This window comes from Pogonomyrmex barbatus, unplaced genomic scaffold (assembly GCF_055798465.1).
Source record: "Pogonomyrmex barbatus isolate J1 unplaced genomic scaffold, ASM5579846v1 scaffold16, whole genome shotgun sequence".
Lineage (NCBI taxonomy): Eukaryota > Metazoa > Arthropoda > Insecta > Hymenoptera > Formicidae > Pogonomyrmex > Pogonomyrmex barbatus.
The window spans coordinates 1,967,403-1,988,481 of NW_028297112.1; the positions used below are offsets into that span (position 1 = coordinate 1,967,403).

Sequence of the window (21,079 nt, forward strand, 5' to 3'; positions counted from 1 at the left end):
TAAAAAAAAGATTAAAAAGTAGATATTTTTAAATATATCTTTTCCCTTATTTCAATTTCACACGATTAAATGCTCTTTCTCCGCCTGTTCATAAATTTCGGATTTAAATTCTGAGCTATCTATGCCTTTGAATACGTTGTTTTTATAAGTAAACAAAAGGTGACGTGCTAAGGCGAGACGTTTGGGAATCTCTGATGTAAACAATCGATGTTAGGAAGAAGCGGAGATAAGGATTCTCAATGAAGCGCACGAGCAGACCGAGTGGCGAAGTGGTGGGGGAAGCGATATAGCCGCGGCATGTGAGGGAGACAGGTCAGAAGCGAGACAGACACGACGCGCGACGCTGCACGTCTCGGGAGCGACTGAGAGGGGGCGACTCCGTGACTGGCTCAGTTCGCGGCGGTAAGCGTGCCGAGCATGCGCACGTCGCTGTCGCGTCTCAGTCTCGCCGTGGCGGTCGCGGGAGTCGGTTCCTGCATTTCGTGGCGCTAATTCGATTTGAACGCATCGCTCGTGCTCGGTGCGTCGCGTCGCGTCGCGTGGATTTTCGTTATTCCGCTGTTCGCGCGACGCAGCGTCCTCCGTTTCGCTTCGTTCAACGGCGGCCCGGTGGTGTTCCTTTTCCGCGATTCGTCTCCCATGCGTGACAGTTCCGGCACGTTCCGAGCGGAAATGAGACCGACCGAGAGTGTCGTGCCGGAGGGCACTTCGTACGAGACTCTTCAACGTGTGCCGAGCTTGTGTGAATAGTGATCCGTGCGCGTGTCGGAATTTCGCGGGAACGTTCCTCGTCGAAGAGGCGCCCGTGGCTCCATGGCGACAATCAACAAGTGCGGCCGCTAACAGTTGAGTCCACGTGACACGTCGTAGATACACAACGCCGCAGCCCGCGCACGACCGTCGGCGTCTGGCTTTACGTATACAAAAAGAGCGTGTTACGAGGAACATAGAGAAACATCGCGGAGATTTCGTGCGGAAAATGCACGAAAATATCCAAATCCGAGTGACGCGGCCTAAACTGAAATGCGACCAACTTCTCGATTCAAACTGAACTGTCCGCAGTGATCACGCAGCGCTGCAAACTTCATGCCTCTGGTGCATACCGAACGTGTTCCGACCGTTCGTACGACACGTTCGTTCGAGGGAAACGACGAAGTCGAGGCTGAAGAGACGTGACGTATCGCGTTGACTCGTCCGGGCAAAATCGTCATCGCGTCCTGTCGCTCGCGAATTTCGCGGAAGTGAAGCCGCAGGGCGTTTCGCGGAAAAGTGAAGCGCCGGAAACGCAACCCGGTTCGTGAGGAAGCGTGACCACGGTGATATAATCGCGGGATCGTGAAAGAAACGTGGTTTCTTGTGTTCGCCGCGTCGCGCGACGTTTGTACAAGTGAATTTTAAACTGTGCCTTGAACACGTGGATGTGTGTGCATGCCGCCGTTCCGACGCCCCGGCGCAATCCTCAACAGTCTTCAACGTCCGCTGCGGCTCCTCGGGTGAGTACCTTAATATCGAAAATTATCTATCGATGAAAATTCGATGCGGAAAATCATGGAGAAAAATCTCGATTCTAGAAAAATAAATGAATGGTGATATAACACTATATTGATCAATATCAACGAATATTTTCAAAACATTGAAATTAGCAATACAATACGTTACTCGTCTTCTGTTTACATACAAAAACAGTGTATTCAAAAGCATAAATAAAAAGCATAAAATTCAAAAGCATAAAAAGCTCAAGTTTAGGTCCGAAATTTATGAATATGCAGAGAATAGAGCATTTATAATCATGTGAAATTAAAATAATTTAAGGGAAAATATATATTTAAAAGTAATAAAAATATGTACTTTTTAATTTTTTTTAAGTAAATTGTTTCTTGCGCGTCTACAATTATAAAAAATAATTTTTGAACATGTCTTAATATTTTGGAAAAAAAAGGATTGATCAGCGATCTGAATGTTTAATGGAAATTATAAGAATTAAAGTTTTAAATTTTTATTTGATTTGTCATTTATATAATGTTATTTATTTGTAACCATGATTTTTAAAATAGATAAAAAAGTTGTTATGGGCTATGAACTTTTTATATTTTTGTCAACGTATTAATGTTTGATATATATCTTTAAAAACAATAATAATGAGCACCTAACACATTTTAAAATTTTAAATGGAATTTAATATTTTTAATTTATTATAATATCATAAAAGTAATCAGCGATGTTAAATTTTATTAGATTTATACACACATTTTCGAAGTATCGAAAATCTTGAATGTTACTTTAGTCTCATGGATCATTAATTCTCGATTAAGTAATTTGTTTGTATCATAACTGCTGACAGACTTCAAGATATTTTTTTTTTTTTTATGAAATTTCTATTACGCGTTGAAATGTTCTTGATAGACACAAATGCAATTTATTACAGCAGCTATTTAAATATATATGTGCGCGAATAGTCGCCTGCTACAGGATTATGACAACTAGTTAACGTTGCAGTTTGACAATAAAATTCGTAATTTAAACGCTCTGCTTTTTCTCTCTTTTGCTCGCTGTGACGTCAATCGAAAAGTCATTTATTATATGTAACAATCGATGAAAAAAATAATCAGCCGAAAATAATCTAGATTAGATTAGAAGAAATTTATTAGATATAAATAATTTTGCTATTATTTATTACGCGATTGAAATTTATTAATTGGAATCGAAATAGTTGTATAATTACTTGTAAATCATGCAATCGATAAGAATATTTTTTCTCGGTCTCATTGCGGATCATCGGATCTATCTGTATCATCTTGCTGTCGCGAGTTCGGTGACCAAAACGACAAGACAAGATCGTTGGTTCTGACACGGTTCTGATCGCTTGATCATCCAATTAAACGCGACAACCGATCGACGCGAATCGCACAAGCAATGTTACGGATTAAGTGATCGCATAACAAAAGGCGCGTTGTTTACAGAGCAAGGTAACTACTCTTACTAATCTAACTTAACCTGGGAAAATCCTGGAATTCTCAGAGAAAATTTATCTATGCCTTGATAAATTAGAGGATTCTCAGACAAGTTTAAAAATCAAGGAATTTTTTTAAAGTTGTTTTTCTAGTACTTTGTCTTTGTTATATGATAATCAGGATTTATCAACTAAATTGTTAACGTTAACGGTGAACTCATTCACTCTAAACATCACAATATATTGATTTTATGACTAATCCAATATTTAATATTGAAGTTAATAATTTTGTGTTAAATACAATTTTATTTAATGGAGATGAATATTTATTTTAATAGTTTTATGTTAAAAGTAGAATTTTGTATCATTATGCAATTATATAATTTTTCGTTTGTAGTAAATTTGAAAGTAAATTTTGAAAATTTTATGTAATATAAAACATTCATTTTTTAAAATCCTGATAATTTCTTTCAAAAATTTTCAAATTTAATTATTAAAAAAATTCGAGTGATTAATTTTATTTTATAATTTATATACTTTTATGAATGGAAAATATTAAGGAAAACTTTGCACAATAAATATGTATTTAAATATGTATTTTTTAAGACACACTTAAAAAGTATTTTCATTTTTATCCGGAGTTTTTATAAATTGCTTTGAAAATCGAGAGGTTCTCGGAGAATTCTCAGAGAATTTTTTGGAGTAGACATCCTAGACAGAGGCCGTACGTAGGGCGTATGTCCAGGGCTACATCCTACATCTCGGGATCAAATACGTTTGAGCGTCTCGATGCGAATACGGCAGTGATTAGTATTCGTTCAATTTATCGTAGTGACGATCGGTATCTGCCGTGCCGACGACTCGCTTGGCTGATGCGCGCCCATCCTTGAAGGCGAAATCCTGATTACGATTCCGCTCGATGCCGCGCGGTGACATCACCGTGAAATCATCATCCTCGTGGAATGTCCCGTTGATTAAATCTCCGCGTGTCTAGTGCCGCGCTATCTGCTTCAGGAAAACAATTTTTTTTTTTATACGTTTCCTCATTCGTTGATTTGGCGGACGAGGTAGTGAGAGGCAACACGTTTAGAGTATTCAGATGTGCGATTCTAATTTTCTAACTTTATTACAATAAATTTTAATACATAAATATCATACATTTTAATCTGTTTAATATTTCCGGAAATATTTAGCGAAATAGAATTGATTTTAGATATCACATTGACTTAATTTGTTTATGATATCGCTTTAGGAGATATAGAAAATGAAGAAATTAGGTTAATGAGATCGAATGATATGACTGTAATCTTTTCATTCATCGCGCCTGGTAAGGCTCTGAATGAATATTGCTATACAAGCTGAAAATTATGAATGTCTTAAACGCGCATTAAAAGAAACGTGTTTATTTACGCTTACTTCATAATATCATCGTGGACGAACGAGCGGTAAGCGATCGCCATGCGTTGTTATTTCATATGTGATAGTACATATAGTATACAGCATAATGATGTGCGTTTCTCGGAATAATGACATAAATATTTTACATCACGTAGTACTTTTAATTCATGCCACAGCGCGCGATGATGGATGGGTGGGACTGACATTGTTACATATCGATACGTCATTTGGATATAATCAAATAATAAATAATATGACATTTGATTAATCTCGAAAATTATTATTACAAATGTAACAAGTATGCTAGAGTAAAAGAATTGCGTTTCTTATATATCGAAAGATAGATTATTGAAAAATGTTTGGAAGACCAATTTATAAAATACAGCTCTTTCGTTAATATAAATTAAAAATATTAATGTATATTTTTATTTACATATAAAATAATCATGTTTCATATTATGCGTTGATAGTGAGAGGATTTTTATGTATGCAGTTACTACGATCGTACTTCCTGCTGGAATTGCAACGCGGCAATTTGCATAAAGCGAATAGTCATCGTGTCGGTCATAAATAGTCGTAATGCGATTGCGAAACTTAAAGCTCTTCGCGTTACGTCGACAATGGCAATACTCGGTTTCTTAATTCAAAGCGGAAGGGCAAGTTATTTCTACCGAGTGAATTGCAGCAGAAAAAGAGACGGAGACGGTTCTCTTTTTAAAACTTAAACTCTTTTACACAACACGATACTCGCGACAGGTTTTGTGAAATTTTGTTTTGATATTTTATTTTCCATTATTTATTGTTATCTTTGTAAGTGATAATTATTTATAAAGTTGAGAAAACTCGTCTGAAAAGAGACGTTAATTTTGTCAATCATTCAAGGGTCACATTTATCGATTATTACTGTAAATAAGAGCTACCTTATTCTATCAGTCAGAGAGTAAAGAGATGAGATATCATGCTGACGTGAATGACGTTTATCATATTTGATTAAATATATCACTGCTACTCCTTCTAAGAACGAAGAGAGACTCACATGGATATTTTTACTCTTTGCATGCATGTATGTGTGTTAATGTGTGTAGATGTCTATCAGCTGCGATAAGATCCCACCTTTTGGAAACTTATCGACGAATAATTTATCGTTTTAGACACGAAGCAAAACTTTTTCAACGATTATATAAGAAATATAGTGATAATTGATTCTTCATGGTCGTTGTTTAGCTCTAATCATTAATTATTAATACGCAGTGACCATTTTATGAAATTTATTATCGAGGGGTAACGATGCGTTCTTTCTTTGTTCGTTATGATGAGTGGACACGGGTTGTGACTCTTTTACCGTAACACACTTTCAATGGAACACGTGGTCAGCACATGTGGTTGCTCTTCCAAAAAGCTCCATACTTTATGATATGGTCCAATCATTCAGCGGAAGAACGTTCTTTGTTTTGATTACTTTTATAAACCGCAGCAAGCTGTTGATGACAGAAAACGGACGCAATTATTATCGGTCGAATTTATCAAGGTTACTCTGTTTTATTTCAAAGAATTATGATACAAAAAGTATCATAATTAATTGTTTGAAAAGAGATATTTTTAAATTTTTAATTCTTAAACCATTCTCGGAAGCGTGCAATATTGAATGTAGTGACTTTTGATCGCGTTACTTCTTTATAGGTATTATAAATAATAGACTTTCACAACTTTCATAGGAAATCTTTAATTTTATGTAATATCTTTCTTACATAAAAATAAAAAAAAAAAAAAAACAGAAAAAAGTAGCAAAAATAAATAATCTTCAGGTATGTCCAATGTACAGGATTAATTACGTTGTCGATGATCCTCTGACTTCTCTTCGCTTCCTTCTTGATCCTTCAACTTTTACGCGCCTTTGCGGAGTCACTCGTGTCCCCTGCATGATTTACATCCTGCATTTATGACGCAACGTAAAATCGCGCGAAACTTTCCGCGAGCCAACCCCAAGTGCTGCCGGGAGCGCTCTTCTCCTCGCGCGCCTTTAAATGCCTGTATATCTCGATGGGTGATGTGTGAAATATTTATGCGCGATCCGGGCTTTATTCCTCAGACACGAGTGCCGCAAGGAGCAGCGGTAATACGTTTGTATCGTTGTGAGGAGGGAAATAGGAAAGCAGGAGTCGCTTTGCGTGCCGCAAGCTCTCTAAACTGCGCCTTCGCTCCTTCGCCGTCAAGTAATTATTTAATAAAAAAAATCGTACGGTGTCGGCGAAACTTTCCCTGTTTTTATCTTCTAATATATCCGTGAAAAAGGTAGCGTGGTTAAAACGCGGCTACAAATTCACACGAGCGAGCTCCTAATGCGGACGGAAAACGTTAACGGTGCGAAGGCGATTGCGCGTGGGAATTTAATTTTCTTACCGCCTGCCGGTCGGTTACGCGCGCGGTAATGACCGGTACTTATTGTGTCATTGGGTCATATTTCTCAAGGAATTATGGTTATGCTGCAGCGCGCTTCTTTGAAATTGAGCCCGCAGTCTATCGACTGTCCTTCCGACGGGAGACGGCCCTAAAGGCAACCTCCGTTAACCGAGATTATCGTCGATAGAATACGAGGTGTAATAATCTTATAATCTTTCTATAGAGCTTAAAGAAATTCTCCCCCCCCCCTCCTCCCCTCCATTCTGGAAATAGTGGAAAACTAAAATCTTTACACATTTTCAAACATAAATTATGTCTATATTACATTAAAATCATGAAATTGATATAAATGCAATAAAAAAATTTTATTTTTATTTTCAACATTTCTTTAATATTAATTTTTTATTGATAAAATTGCTATTAATTTAGATAATAAATAAAAAAAATAATATTGACATGAAAAAAACATTGTAAAGCTACCGAGTTGACACAGTGACAATAAGATGAAGTAAATGAATCGGAATATAAAAGAAGAGCGTTTATTGATCTGATCGTTAGATCGGATTCAAATATGCAAATAGGCCGTCGATCTGGTTGATTACATTACGTACATATATACATGCATACGTAGGTGTAACGCACTATTCTCGCTGCATGTTACATGAGGTACAATCGATGATCGAGGAAATTGAAAGTAATTACAGTCAATTAAATACTAAGAGACTATTGTCGCTGTTTGATACATTGATAAGAACATTCCACGTCACTCGTGCGTGAAATAGAACAGAGGGGGAAGAGAGGAAAATTGAGGCGCGATGAACACTCAGTTGCTGGTAACAAAAATATGCCTCTTTGTCTAACACCGGAAACCAACTGCGTGGAAAACGTGGGTGGTCTTCCGTCGATAGAGCTGTCGATAGAGCGCGATAAAAGCGACCTCGATGGGGATGCTTGTTGCGAATATAGGATACAAGAAGTGATCTCGAGATGTGACAGAGAATCGATTCTGCGTCCGCTGATGCATTTTGAAGCAACATGCAGTTAAATAAATATTAGATATGAAATATTTTAAAGTGTTGAACTATAATTTCGATACGTTGAAGTCCGATCTAATTATTACAACTGCTCAATGTATTATTCTGATATTGCATCAAGAAGATTTGAGAATTTGTTAGATAGAATTAAATTCAAGCTTTATGAAATTATTATCTCAGGATATATTATTATTTAATTTAATTGTTAAATTTTCTTGCTATCTATATATATATATATATATATATATATATATATATAATTTTAGAATTTTTTTAAAAATATTTTTAATTATTCGTAGCAAGAAAATTTTTATAAAATATATATATATATATTATAAAAATTATTTAAAAATAGAGAATTTATGTATTATAAATTTCTTGAAATTTGATAATAAACATTAAGAGAATTCATGCAGATCAAAATAAAATGATGCTCAAATGAGACAGATTTGTGCTTTAATAATTAGAATTATTTGACTAACCTGTATAGAATTATAAAACTATTAAAAATAAAGTCAGTACTCTGTTATTTGAGTTTCTATAAAATAATACACGAGCTTTACACGTAGCATCGTCTCGTCTTGCATAAAGATTAAATTCTCCGAGGTTGTTTGTAAAGACCTAACCGATGAATCATATCACTCACGTCCCTTCCTGCTAGCTTACTTTGATATTTATTTGTAGTTAGTCATATACATTTACGACTAACTGTAGTTCGAGAAAAATACAGTTAAATTTGCAAATGGATATTTATGAGATATGATAGATATTAAATGTAAAATGACGAAATACAAGATAAAATATTAATAGGATATATTGTAATAGCTATAAATATCAAATATCGATATAAGAAAATACCAAAAAAACATTTCAAATGTTTTTTGATAACATTGCAAAATCCATCATATTTTTAATGCTATTTGTTTGTGTTATGTGATAGTATTTTAAATTATAAAAAACAATTTATCAAACTACATGCATTTACTTGTTTTATTAATTAATTTTAATTGATAAATTTTGAACATAACATTTATGAATTAATATTTTATTAAAATCAACAAATCTTGTTTTTAAAGAAATTTGAGATATACTGTTATTGCAACTAAGACTGAACTTTTATAATCTTAACAAAGACAGTCAATGATTGTCATATTATCATAAAATCGCAGTTTAAAATAATATATTAGCTTCATAACCCTGGCGAAACGTTTTTTGGTATTTTCTTGTATCGATTTGATATTTATAGCTATTACATATCCTATTAATATTTTACCTTGTATTTCATCATTTTACAATTAATTTTTATCTTATCTCATAAATATCCATTTTGCATACAATTCGTAAGCATTTTTATAGCGTGTAATTTATATTTTTTTACGAGCATACGGCACGTTATAATATAAAAAAGTTGTAAAGTTCTCGTTATACCGATGAATTTATAGACAAAAGAGAACGTGCTAGCGTCATCATTATAATTTCGAGGAGTGTGCTGTGTAATCGATTCGTAGAAAGTTAATTTTGTGAGACGTTTTATCAAAAACGACATTTAAAATGCATGAAATGAATGACCAATTTGCGTTGCATCGCAAGAAACACTTGTAAATGCTATTTAGTATTTATCTGATCTACCGTGTGTATATATATATATAAAATTAATTTAGATAATTATGGCGTTTTAATTTTTTTCTCAATGACGAACTTAAATAAAGCTGTTACAAAATTGTTAATTAAATGATATCTGTTTAATAGACATAAAATTATTGAGAGAAGCATTAATTTTGAATTTTTACGTATTATTGCTATCACGTTTAACTCTCGTGTCACATTTGTCTAGTAATTAGATCTTGTACAGACGATGATAAAAAACGAGGAATAACATAAAAAAATAAAAATAAAAAAAAAACGTAAAAAAAAGATACTCAAGGAGACGTAGTATAAAAATCTGCCAAATTGACTTTTTACAACAGACGCAATAAAAAGTAAAAGTTGCCCATTTATCTGTGGAAAAAAAAAACAGTGACTCATGTCACAAGAAAAGTTTACCTTATTTTAATCAGACGATGAGTGATGAGTCGCGAGGACCACAAGGAGGAGGGTATCCTCCGTAAAATTCATCGATACATCTCTCTCTTTGGCTATTTGCGGCCTCCTCTCATCCCTGTTCATCCTTTATATATCGGAATCGACTGCGTGTAAAACCAGTTTTGCGACTCGGGGATGGCGAGAGGCTAGAGTACCTTATAGCTCGCGAACTTGCGACTATTCCAGAGTAAAATGGATCATGCTGATCACGCTTCTCTGTTTCTTTTTCTTATTATATTCTTTATCGCCATCGTCGAATCGTGCATTTGGCATCTTCTGTATCTGCACCATGCGATTTCTATAATAACGTTTTATCTTTCAAATATTAAACGACTTTATCATGCAGATTATACAGAAAAAGAATATTTATTGAATTTTTCATTTAATCGGTAATTTTTATTTTAAGCTTCTTCTGTCACGTTTAAATAATTTAAATTGCATTGAAAATATAAATAACAAAATTTTGTCTTTTGAGCATAATTTTATTTCAATTTAATTTCCATATTTAATACGTACATTTAATTTAATTATTACGAGCCAATCCTTCTCCGCTTAAAAGGGATGAGAAAGTTAGTTGGATATTCCGCGATAGCAGTAAATGCAGATATTGCACTTATCGCGATAAACTTAATCAGCTCGGCTCGCCGCGAAAAATGGCGAAACACGGTAAACCGACTGGAAACTGCATTCGATTTAATTTCACGTACATCACGATTTTAACGTAATTCACAGTTATGGCGTCTATATCGCGGGATTCAGCGCGAACGTTTGCCGCGCGCGTCGCGACAAGATATCATAATTCTAAGTTCTACGACCCGGTACAAGTATATCGGCGTTGCACTTTCGAGATCCTTTCGCGCGGGATTGAGACGGTAGATAAGGGCCCTCACAATGTAAAGCAGCCTCTTCCCTGACGCTCGATCCTGAAGCTCGTAGGAGCGAGTCGGACGATCTCTACGGATAACCGACGGCCGTCAGTGAAGTAGAAGTACAAGATACTCGCCCGTTCAAAATGCAACGAGCTATCGCGGTGGAAGCACGACCACCGCGCGAGTTATTCGCCGCCGTCTGAATATCACGATGCAATCGTTGCTGAAGAAGCACGACCACCGAGCGATCCGTGTTAACTGCACGAATGGGAAAAGCGCGGTCGCTCTCCTCGGCCACTTTCGGAAAACTTTTACCTTCCGTCCCGATAGGAAGGAAGAGATAGCGATAGATTGAAATGACGAAAATATTTTAAAAGAGTAAGCGAAAGATAGAAAAGAGATAGAATCGACGATAGAAATGTTTCTCAATAAATCAGAAGCAATTGTTCTTTTTTTATTTGTTTACACGCCTGACGCTAAATCGTTTTAGTCGCGAGTGTTTTAATAAATAATTAAGTGCGACTGCGATTCTAATTCGGGACACTGGAAGTCCGGCGGTTTGGGGCGGTGTCTCTCTTCCGTACATCGCTTAAACAAACATCGTGTCGGGCCTGATTCGAGACACATCGTTTTCTTATTCTCTTGTAGACATTGCAGCGACGGGTTGTTTATTTGTATTACTGCAATAGCTCGAGCTATGACCTAAATGTTTTCCGGTTATCTTATAGGGTACGGAGAAATTTACGTTAACTGAACTTTGAGACGCTCGCACGAGACATAACTCATGCGATAAATCCAACGAGCACATTGAATTTAAATTGCGAGCGAAATGAAATTAAGTAAAATAAATTACAACGCGCGCACACACACACACACACACACACACACACACACACACACACACGCGCGCGCGCGCGCGCGCGCGCATAAAAGGTTGATATTTCGAGTGCACTTGCGTGTAAGTGTGCGTATACGTTATAAAAGCGTTATAAAGCGTTATAAAGCGTTAAATACCGACATGTTATTTACTTTGCGGGAAGTGCCGTCTGTTACTTAATAGCGACTATTTTCGAGCTCGTTATTAAGTTTTCGCGTATCCGAGTCACGAGGTGAATCATACGAAACACGCGATAAACTGTAAATCATGTGATAATAACTCTCGTCACGCAATCTTCACGATCACGTTACGTCGATATTCCCGCACGACTCCGTGTACATTTTACAAACATGATAAATCAAGACGTCGCGCTATGTCCGTTTTCATGCTTTCTATCTCGATTCCCTATTACGTTCGTGCAGCATACGCCTACCAACAAAGTTGAATCTCTCTCTCTCTCTCGCTAAATGACACGGAGAACATATGAAAATAGATTGCCGTAATTCAGGAAGAAGATGCATATCGGATTTAATAATCTTTAACTTTTATTTCTTATTGCTCAGTTTCTCTCGAGAGAAAATAAGAGCCGCGATGTTGGACAACATGGAAATAAGGGCATATATCTGTAACTTCAGAATTCCAATTCTGTGAGTTAAAGGAATGTTGTTTAAACATTAAATTTATATTATAACGAATTATATATTTTTAACGTGTTTATGAAATATTTTTCTCTTTCTATTAAATTGATGCCCAAGAATACAGACATCAGAAACTTGTTTTTGCGGATTTAAATGATTATTTTAATTAAAATATCTTTATCACTAATTGCGATTCGAAAGGGACGGTTACGACAGATGAATGTGTCGTTCCTGTTTATCATCTTGGAATACGGATACCGCGGGAGGCTGAGTCATGTATATGCGAACCGTAAGAACATTATGAAATCGCAAAAGTAACAAAAGGACCACACATACGCGGATGATACGTATAATCCTTGAGCGTGACGAAGAATGCACTAAAGAAAGGATTCTTAACGAATTTTGAATTCCCCACAGCTAAGTCGGGAGTTAATCGAAAGGAGCTATGCTTGTTATAAATTTCCAGTTAATTATGTCTAACGATTCAATGAACATTTTATTGCGCACATTCCTACGGGCGCACTCCCGCAAAGAACTCAATTTACCGCAACACATGCTTCAGATGATTTGATGAGAATAAATTGTGAGATGCGACAACTTCCGCTATTCTTACGATTCTCATTAACATTTCTCAAATTCTTTCAAAGATTGCGTTGGCGCGGTTTTTTTTTATCATAATAACAAAAACTTATTTTTTCCTGTTTTCTGTTTTGCTCGAGTTTAAAATTTTTTTCGAAGCGTTATTGTTATCGCAATCGCTAATTTATTAATTTGTTTATATGCTTTTTTAAATTGATTAAAGAAATAATATTAGTTGTAATTGAAGAAGAAATGGTTGAAATAATTTATAAATGTAAATATATCGTAGCAACTATTTAAAGTCAAAATTAATTTTATATTATATTAATTTAATCACTTCTTTCTTTCTCTCTTTCTTTCTCGTAAGAATAAAGTTTTTTTTTTTTTCAAATCAGAAATTTACTCTATATTTATATAACTGTAGCATATTTGGCGAAAGAATATACTGATTATTATTTGTCGAAAATTAGAGTTTTGACTCTCATCTATTGAGAATTTTTTGTTTCTGTGAATGTGTGAAACCGGAACCAACTATCTCGCGACAAATGTTTAGAGCCATTTAGCGGTCGCTAAACGCTGCGGGTAGCCAGCATCCTGAGCGAGCAGCTCCTTTCAGTTCACGTTTCCATCCATTGAATACCTCATAGCGGGTTCTTCGAAGGGAGAGAAACGGAGAGAGGTTGTAAGGAGGCCTTGCAAGGTTACCTATCTCTTAGCGAGGTCTACGAACTACTTTCGAGTCTACGTATGAATGTGCTATGGCAGTTTTATATTTACAATTTTTTTTTTAGACGTCTTAAGAATAATTTGCTTCAAACTAAATATATAAAACGGGAGATAAAAAAATCGATAAATAAAGATACACTTGATAATTTGTATCTTTTGGATAATTTTTAAATTATGAAAAGTCAGAAACTGTTTGGTAATCCTGATTTTCACATATCGCTCGAGTAGATAAGAGAGGGGTAAATCAAGTTTGTTGCTCGATAATCACTTTTGACGTCTTAATCTTCCGCGTTACTCTCAACGTCTTAAATTATTCAGTCAGATGGTTCCGGTTAGATTGGATAATCGGACATTTCATGATAATTTCCTCCCGACGTAAGTTAAACATTCGCGGAAGTTACGCGGGCAGAAATGCGGGTGCGATTTCCGCATGACAAAACCGTTTTTCTCGCCGTCGGTCTTCGAGGCATGCACCGAAGTGCACGTTGGCACGTTAATTCCGACGGTAACAGGGCAGCAGTCGCGTCGCGAGCGTAACGCTTTGTAATTACCGGCCGTCATTATCGTGCTACTCGACTTGACGCGATGATTACGGTGCACCGGACAGGAGCAAATCGAGAGTGCTTGCCGTGGTGCGTGGCCGTGCGGAACACCCCGAAGCGCGAGTGGCATCGGCGGGGGCCAGGTAGTTCACTAGGGCCCCCTCCTGGTCTCCTCCCTCCTCTCCCCCTCCCGATTAACGCCGCCTGACGAGGCCCTTCCTGCGGAATTATCAGCACGGCGGATTGAATTTTCGCCGGCAGCGATTCGAGTCACGAGCGCGCGCCGTTATTGCGAGGGACGTGACGGTCGTAGACCGTTTGATATTCCGGTTAGCCGAAGCCTTTTGACATTGGCGATCTCGTCGAATCGCGTTCGTTACGTCACGTTACGTCCAGAGTGGCCGGCGTGTCGTTGCAGCGCCGTGAACATGAAAATTGTTTTAATGTCGATGACGGTACGACGTTGGCGATACTCGGCCGAAACTTCGTTTCCTATGCCTCGAGGTCAGCACGTATCGCCGCAGTCCGCGTCGTATCGACGCCATAAATTATTTTTATTAGGAAACGTGCCGATAACCGTACCGCTGACGAAGTCGATAATAGCAGTACGGAAAAAGAAGCATGATGGATACAGTGGAATGAATTCACATAGCAATGATTAAATATTCTGTATTCTCTATATTTCTATAATACATTATAAATTTATAATTTCAATTTTTTTTATTTGCACGAAAATTTTATGTTTTCTAGATTATTATTTTTTTCTGAAATCTGATTATTTTTTACAAATTTTATTATTTAATTTTTATTTCTTTAATTCTGTATATTAATTATTAAATTATTATGAATATAGTTTGATTTTTTATTAATAGAAGCATTAATGATGAAAGAAAAATTTACGTATTTTTATATTTTTTAAACGATATAAACACAGTTTGTTTACTTTTGCTGTTTTAATCGATTAAAAATTGTTAGAAAAACTATTCCAATTAATCATTACTAACAATATCTTTCATGTGTTGAGAAAGTAATCGAGGTAAGAAAGAGCAACAAAGTTCCTTTTAATAAAATTCTTTGCAGTCTTGGAACTGGTTCCGACTCGGGTCGGCTAATTGGAATTAAATGCAGTTTCTTCTGCTTGCCGCCGCTGCATTTATAAACAGCCGAATGACAAATATCGCGATAGCGACAGTAATTAGGTATACATGGTATTCATTTCCATGAGGCTCTTCCCTTTTTTGATATCTCATCTGTTTTTTCTCGCCACTCAATCATTCGAGTTGTGATTGTACTTTAAAGGACTTTACTTAACTTTAAAATCCGAATGAATTTCGGCATGTTCATGCATAATTATATACTCTTCCGTATCAATAGTAACGTATTGATGCAGACAAATCTCATTAATCAGATAAGAATACGATTGCGCCGTTTGACGAATTTTTTTTTATTAAAAATAAGCCAAGAAATAAATGTGACATATAAAGTCTTATTTATTTATTTCCTTCTATTTCTTATTTATTTCCACTGAATTTAATTAAATTCAATTAAATTTATTATAAATATGATTTTTATGTAAATTATATAATCTCGATTGAATTGTATTTTTATTAATGTGTCAATAATAAAATGAAATTAATAATAATAGGCATAGCAAACAATATTTATGTTGTGATCTATGTATAATATTTGTATTATTTGAAAAATAAAGAATTCGTGTCAGGTTGCTTCTGGTAAGATGCAAAGAATGCGTGCACCTGCCTGGTTATACCTTGCATTACTCAACTAAATGTACACAAACGCTTAACGAGTGTTAAACCCATAAAGGCATTGCTGACACTACCGAGCTTGACGCCTCCGCTTCTTCGAGATATGCCGTTACTTTCTCGAAGCGGGATAAGCATCTGAAGCAGAGATTTTGTTACGTGAGAAAAAACAGCATTCTTGTGAGCACACTGTTGAGCACATTATTTCAGTCTTTTTATTTGTTTATTCTATTCTTTGAAACTTGTCTTTTTTAATTAATTTTTTAAACTATTATTTCTATCCATTGATTATATTACTTTTATTTCTTTTAATTTTTATCTTCTTTTTGTATTTTATTATACTTTGATTTTAATGTCCACATTTGGTTACTTTTATTTATTTATTTTTTTTTTAACCGAATTAGAGAGAAAAAGAGAGACAGAGAGAGTTTGGCTGAAAATTATATATCTAATGCAAGATTTCTTAAATTAGATACGTTAAAAGAAAAATGATATAAAATATTTTATTAATAATTTAAATAATGTAAAAATCTTCTCAAGTATTATCAAAGAATAATGTTTCTTATGATCAAACCAATTGAAATAAATTAATGTTTCGAGTCTCTTCATGCCACGCGTTGACTCGTGCCCGGCGTATCGTCTCATAAAGAATTAGCATGACATTAAGCATTAGCTTGCAATTCACGAATACCTTGGATAAAAGCAACGCGCGTGCATGACTCTTAAACTGCTGAATCTTTGAATTCTAAGGGTGTAGTCTGCGTGTTTTGCATCTCGACGTCTCACTATCTAAAGTGTGACAGTAGTAAATAAATTCTGTGTGTGCATAATTTAACATTATTCTGTCGCGTCATTAATTTTCTATTTATTTACTTGATAACACTAGACTCGGAATTAGTCCGAGTACTTTTTTGGTGTCAAGAATTTTTATAAGAAATATTATAATAGCTTGAAATATTAGTTTAGTTCTATTTATACTGTTCTTCCCAAATTTTGGCACGCGTAATGCTTCTTGACGTAAATTTTTGGATGAAGATTTTGGATAGAAAAAGAAGAATTAAAAAACAAAGATTTTAGGAAGAAGGATATATTTTTTATATGCTCGTTAAATTTATTTTGTAATAAGGAAGTTGTATTCTAAGGAAAGGATTCTAAGAATAAATTAATTTAAAAGGCTTCTAAACAGGATACTGCTTGACTTCTCGTACGTCCGACTTTCTTTCTTTTGTTACGATGGCATCTAGTGCTTTTCGAAGAACGATGTCAATGAGTCAAGACGAGGAAAATAGTTTACAGCCGCAATTACACGTAGCCGAACAGCTGCGAAGGTTAATAGGTTGGTCATTGTGTGATTCGCATAGTTAGTTGAAACCTACATCTTTAAGGAACTCTCCAGTAGTTGTCTTCGTTCGCTGACAATCTTCTTCGAACCGTGTAGAAATTTTTTGAGCAGTATTTTTCGAGCTGTCAGTCCTATAAAGTAATTAATAGAATTAGCGTTTGCTTATTAGAACTCCCTGAGACCGAGTTAAGTACAAGCAGAATAATTTAACATAAATTACAAACGAGGTAACAGAGTCAATAGCGATTAATTAACGGATTAGTCCGACGAACAAGTTAATAAAACGGATTTGATAGTTGCGTTCTAAATTGGAAACGGCATAATACAGATAGTCCTAATCGACCGCGTAAAAATGTTACATAAAATATCGGAACAAAGTCCCGTGATTACGATCATTGTCAATGCATATGTACAGGACACGCATTGATACACGAGTATCGAACAATGTATGGCAGTCCAAAGGATTGCAATTAACCTTATGTAACTTAGCCTTTCCTGAAGGATCTTCTCTGTGGCTTCACCACTACATACAATATTGCTATTGTATAACTGATGATTATTGTATGATTATTGTTTAACGCTATTTCCTTTTTTTACAGTTTATTAAATAATTATGAAATAATTAACGATTTTATATTACGATTTTATTTACATTTTTTGTTTTATATTATATTTGGTAAATTAATATTAAAAAAAATTATATTAGCTACTTTTACAGCATATATAATTATTTTGGCATGTTATTCTTATTGCATATAATGTAAAATGATCGACGATCATTTCCGCCTACATGTACGAGATCACGCCTCGTTGTAATGCGACGGGAGCAAAGATCTTGCGGAACGTAACAACGTCCGAGAGTGTGAATAATGTGCCGTAAAAAGAAGCGAAAACAGCTTTAAAGCTCCGTTTCGCGTAACAAATATGTCGTACGTGGAACACTTGGCGTTCTTATCGGTCGGATTTACGATTTCGATTAGCACGAAGCCATCGTGTCTGCTTTCTTGGTGAGGAGACACTAAAAACAATTATCGCCGACATATCGCACCTCCAGAAGAGCAAGGCTCCAGAAAGTCTAAAAATCTCGCAAATTGAATTACGGCCGCCCACACGTGCGGAAATGTTTGAATATCGCTAGTTTCTAAATGGCAGATCAATACATTGACGTGCAAGTTTACACTAAATCTTCTTTTCGAAGAAAGAAAGAAAGAAAGAAAGAAAAAAAAAACGTTACATTTTTTTGACATAATTAATTACATAGTGTCAATTTTAATGAGAACTACTATCATTATTTTGATGTATTTTTCTATTTAAATATACATTAATTGTAACATTGCATTATTTTCATATGTATTAACAATGTTCTAGCTGTTATTAATCTTTGTTAAATTAACATAACATTTCATTCAAAGAAACAAATTAAAAACAAATTGTTATTTGCTATATATATTGATATTAGATAATTTTATTTGAAAGGCATAAAAACTTAACAAATATAATTTGCAAATAAAACCATCATAATATCGAATTCATAGCGAGTAGATAAAATCGCGACGTGCCGATATTTACGTAGTAAGGCGTTGGTAGTTAATACACGCCGCGAAGTCGATCTCCGATCTGTTCCGTCTGTATTCCTGCGAGCCACCCAGGTGTGAACGCGCTCAGGAGCAAAAGGATTGCGGGGTAAATTACCAGCAATAATTTCCAGCTGATAAGAACGGCGCGCGTCATTCTTCCTCTTTCTCTTTCGCGTCTAGCGGGCCGTTTAATTCAGTTTAACCAACGATCCGTGTCCGCCTCTCGTAGAATGGTATTCGATCAGGGTGAGATATACCGGTACCGGGAGGCATCGGTATCGTAGTTATTTACGAGGCATTCTGATGACAATTCTCACCTATCTATCGCAAGCCACATATTCCCACGTCCTACGCGGAGTACAGACGAATTGAAATTTCGTCGACTTTAATTTCCGCATGATGAAAGCGAAGATCGAGGAAAGAAATTGTTTTTTTCGTATTGTCCACCGAAATATAAACAAATTTTTTTATTTATCTTAGCAATAAGAATAATTCGAAAGCAAAGGGAAGCTTTTCTTAGCAATAAGAATAACTTGTTTATTCTTATTATTTTATTATTTAGTGCTTTAATAAAATTTTACTTTACTCGCACCATCGGAAAATTTAAATTTTACGTTATTCTGATTTCTTAAACCCTTAAATTTCTTTAAAAATAAAAATAGATCAATAGAGTAGGAAAATAAAATACGTCTACAACGCGACTTTTAATTTTTTTCAATGTATTTTTATTTATCTAAACGAATATATTATTCAGACAGAGAATGATTGATTAACACTTTGCTTTCATTGACAGCTTGAGAAAAGGTTTCTTATGTTATATTTTTAACGTGTGTAAGCCAAATGTGGTTGTTATCTGGTGTGAGTTGGTATTACATTCGTGTGACGAGCACCATCGTTCACCTGTGAAATCATCTGGCGTATTGGCTGCCGGCAGGCAGCCGCGATTAGACATCCGGTGATTTTCTAATATTACGTGTGCAGGCAGGCGATTCGTGTTCTCATGCATGACTTCATTGTTGGCGGGTTCAACGATTGTAACGGCGGCGGTATTGTATTCTTCAAGCGGCTACGATGTAATCTATTCGTAATCTCGCGATCGCGTGCACGTAGATATCCATCGAGATACTCGGCGAATTACAAAGGTATCGAGTGAAGTATCGATGGATTTAATTATGCCGATATGATTCATGTAACAGGTTGCGTAACTTCTGTTAAGGAACGCCAAGTTTTCCTCATATTTTTTTGTTTTTATTTACTTACGTAGCAAGTCTACTGCGCATAGAAAGAATGACTGACCCTGAATAGTATTATTATCATCATAAATATCCTATTCAAAGACTATATGCAGTTGCAAATAGTTTTATAATTGTAAAGTTTATAAAAATTTTATGAGATAAGATTATGTGTTAAATGATATAATCTATCTATCAATAACATACAGAGAGATAATAATAATAGACAACACTCGACAGACAATCTCGAGATTTTATTAAATTGTAAATCCTTAGATAATAATTCTTATAATGGATTATTGAAACTTTTTCAGTAACAACAAAATTATTTATTGTAATAAATTATGAGAATTGTTTTGCAATAATTATAAAACTCGATAGAGTCGTTTTGAGTTAAGATATAAAATCACGCTATCAATATTTTTTCATAAATAGACGGATAAATGTTAAACGCGTTATGATAAAGTTGTATACGATAGTCGAAAGTAAGTACAAAATGTAATATTAATTATTATTAGTCAGCTCGACGAAGCGTAAAACCATGCTCACATTTTAGTTTCACATTTTAGTTTCACTATCGCACTTGTATCAGTGCCATTAACGTAATTCCATGTGCAGAAATATCAATCCATCGTCGCCATGTCTCCGCCATAGTCGAACGAAATAAGAGAAATTATTTCAGATTGCATTTTATAATACTTGACGCCTTATGTCACTTCAGATCGAAAGCACCAGATCGTTTAGTTTATAATCCAGATTCAGTGCTAATATTTTATTTAATATGCTATGTTCACGACACGTGAACATTAATAGAAGGTTGACAAAACACGTAATTTACAAAATAGTCTACATTTGCTAGTTCTACACATGTCGTATAATTTTTCTATTTTATGATCTATAACATAAACATTTATGCAGGCTGCTTTTATCGCGGCTATCATAAATTATTATAAAGTTTCTTATATGTATTTACGAGTTGATATCCGATATTAAAAATTGTAATGCTTAAACGGACAATGTATACGATACAAAATCATTGTTGTTTGTTAAATTTTTAAAAATATTTTTTG

General features: G+C 35.1%; 1 protein-coding gene across 2 annotated transcripts in view; it reads left to right on the top strand.

Moving 5' to 3' along the window:
- The first annotated feature begins 358 nt into the window (after positions 1–358).
- Positions 359–21,079, top strand: part of cv-c (RhoGTPase activating protein) — a 205,890-nt gene continuing 185,169 nt past the window's right edge. The window contains exon 1 of one of the 2 annotated variants that reach the window (XM_011636672.3): positions 359–1,493. The gene's annotated coding sequence lies outside the window, so the exon portion shown is untranslated. The remainder of the gene's footprint in view (positions 1,494–21,079) is intronic. The other variant, XM_011636673.3, reaches the window with a different exon arrangement.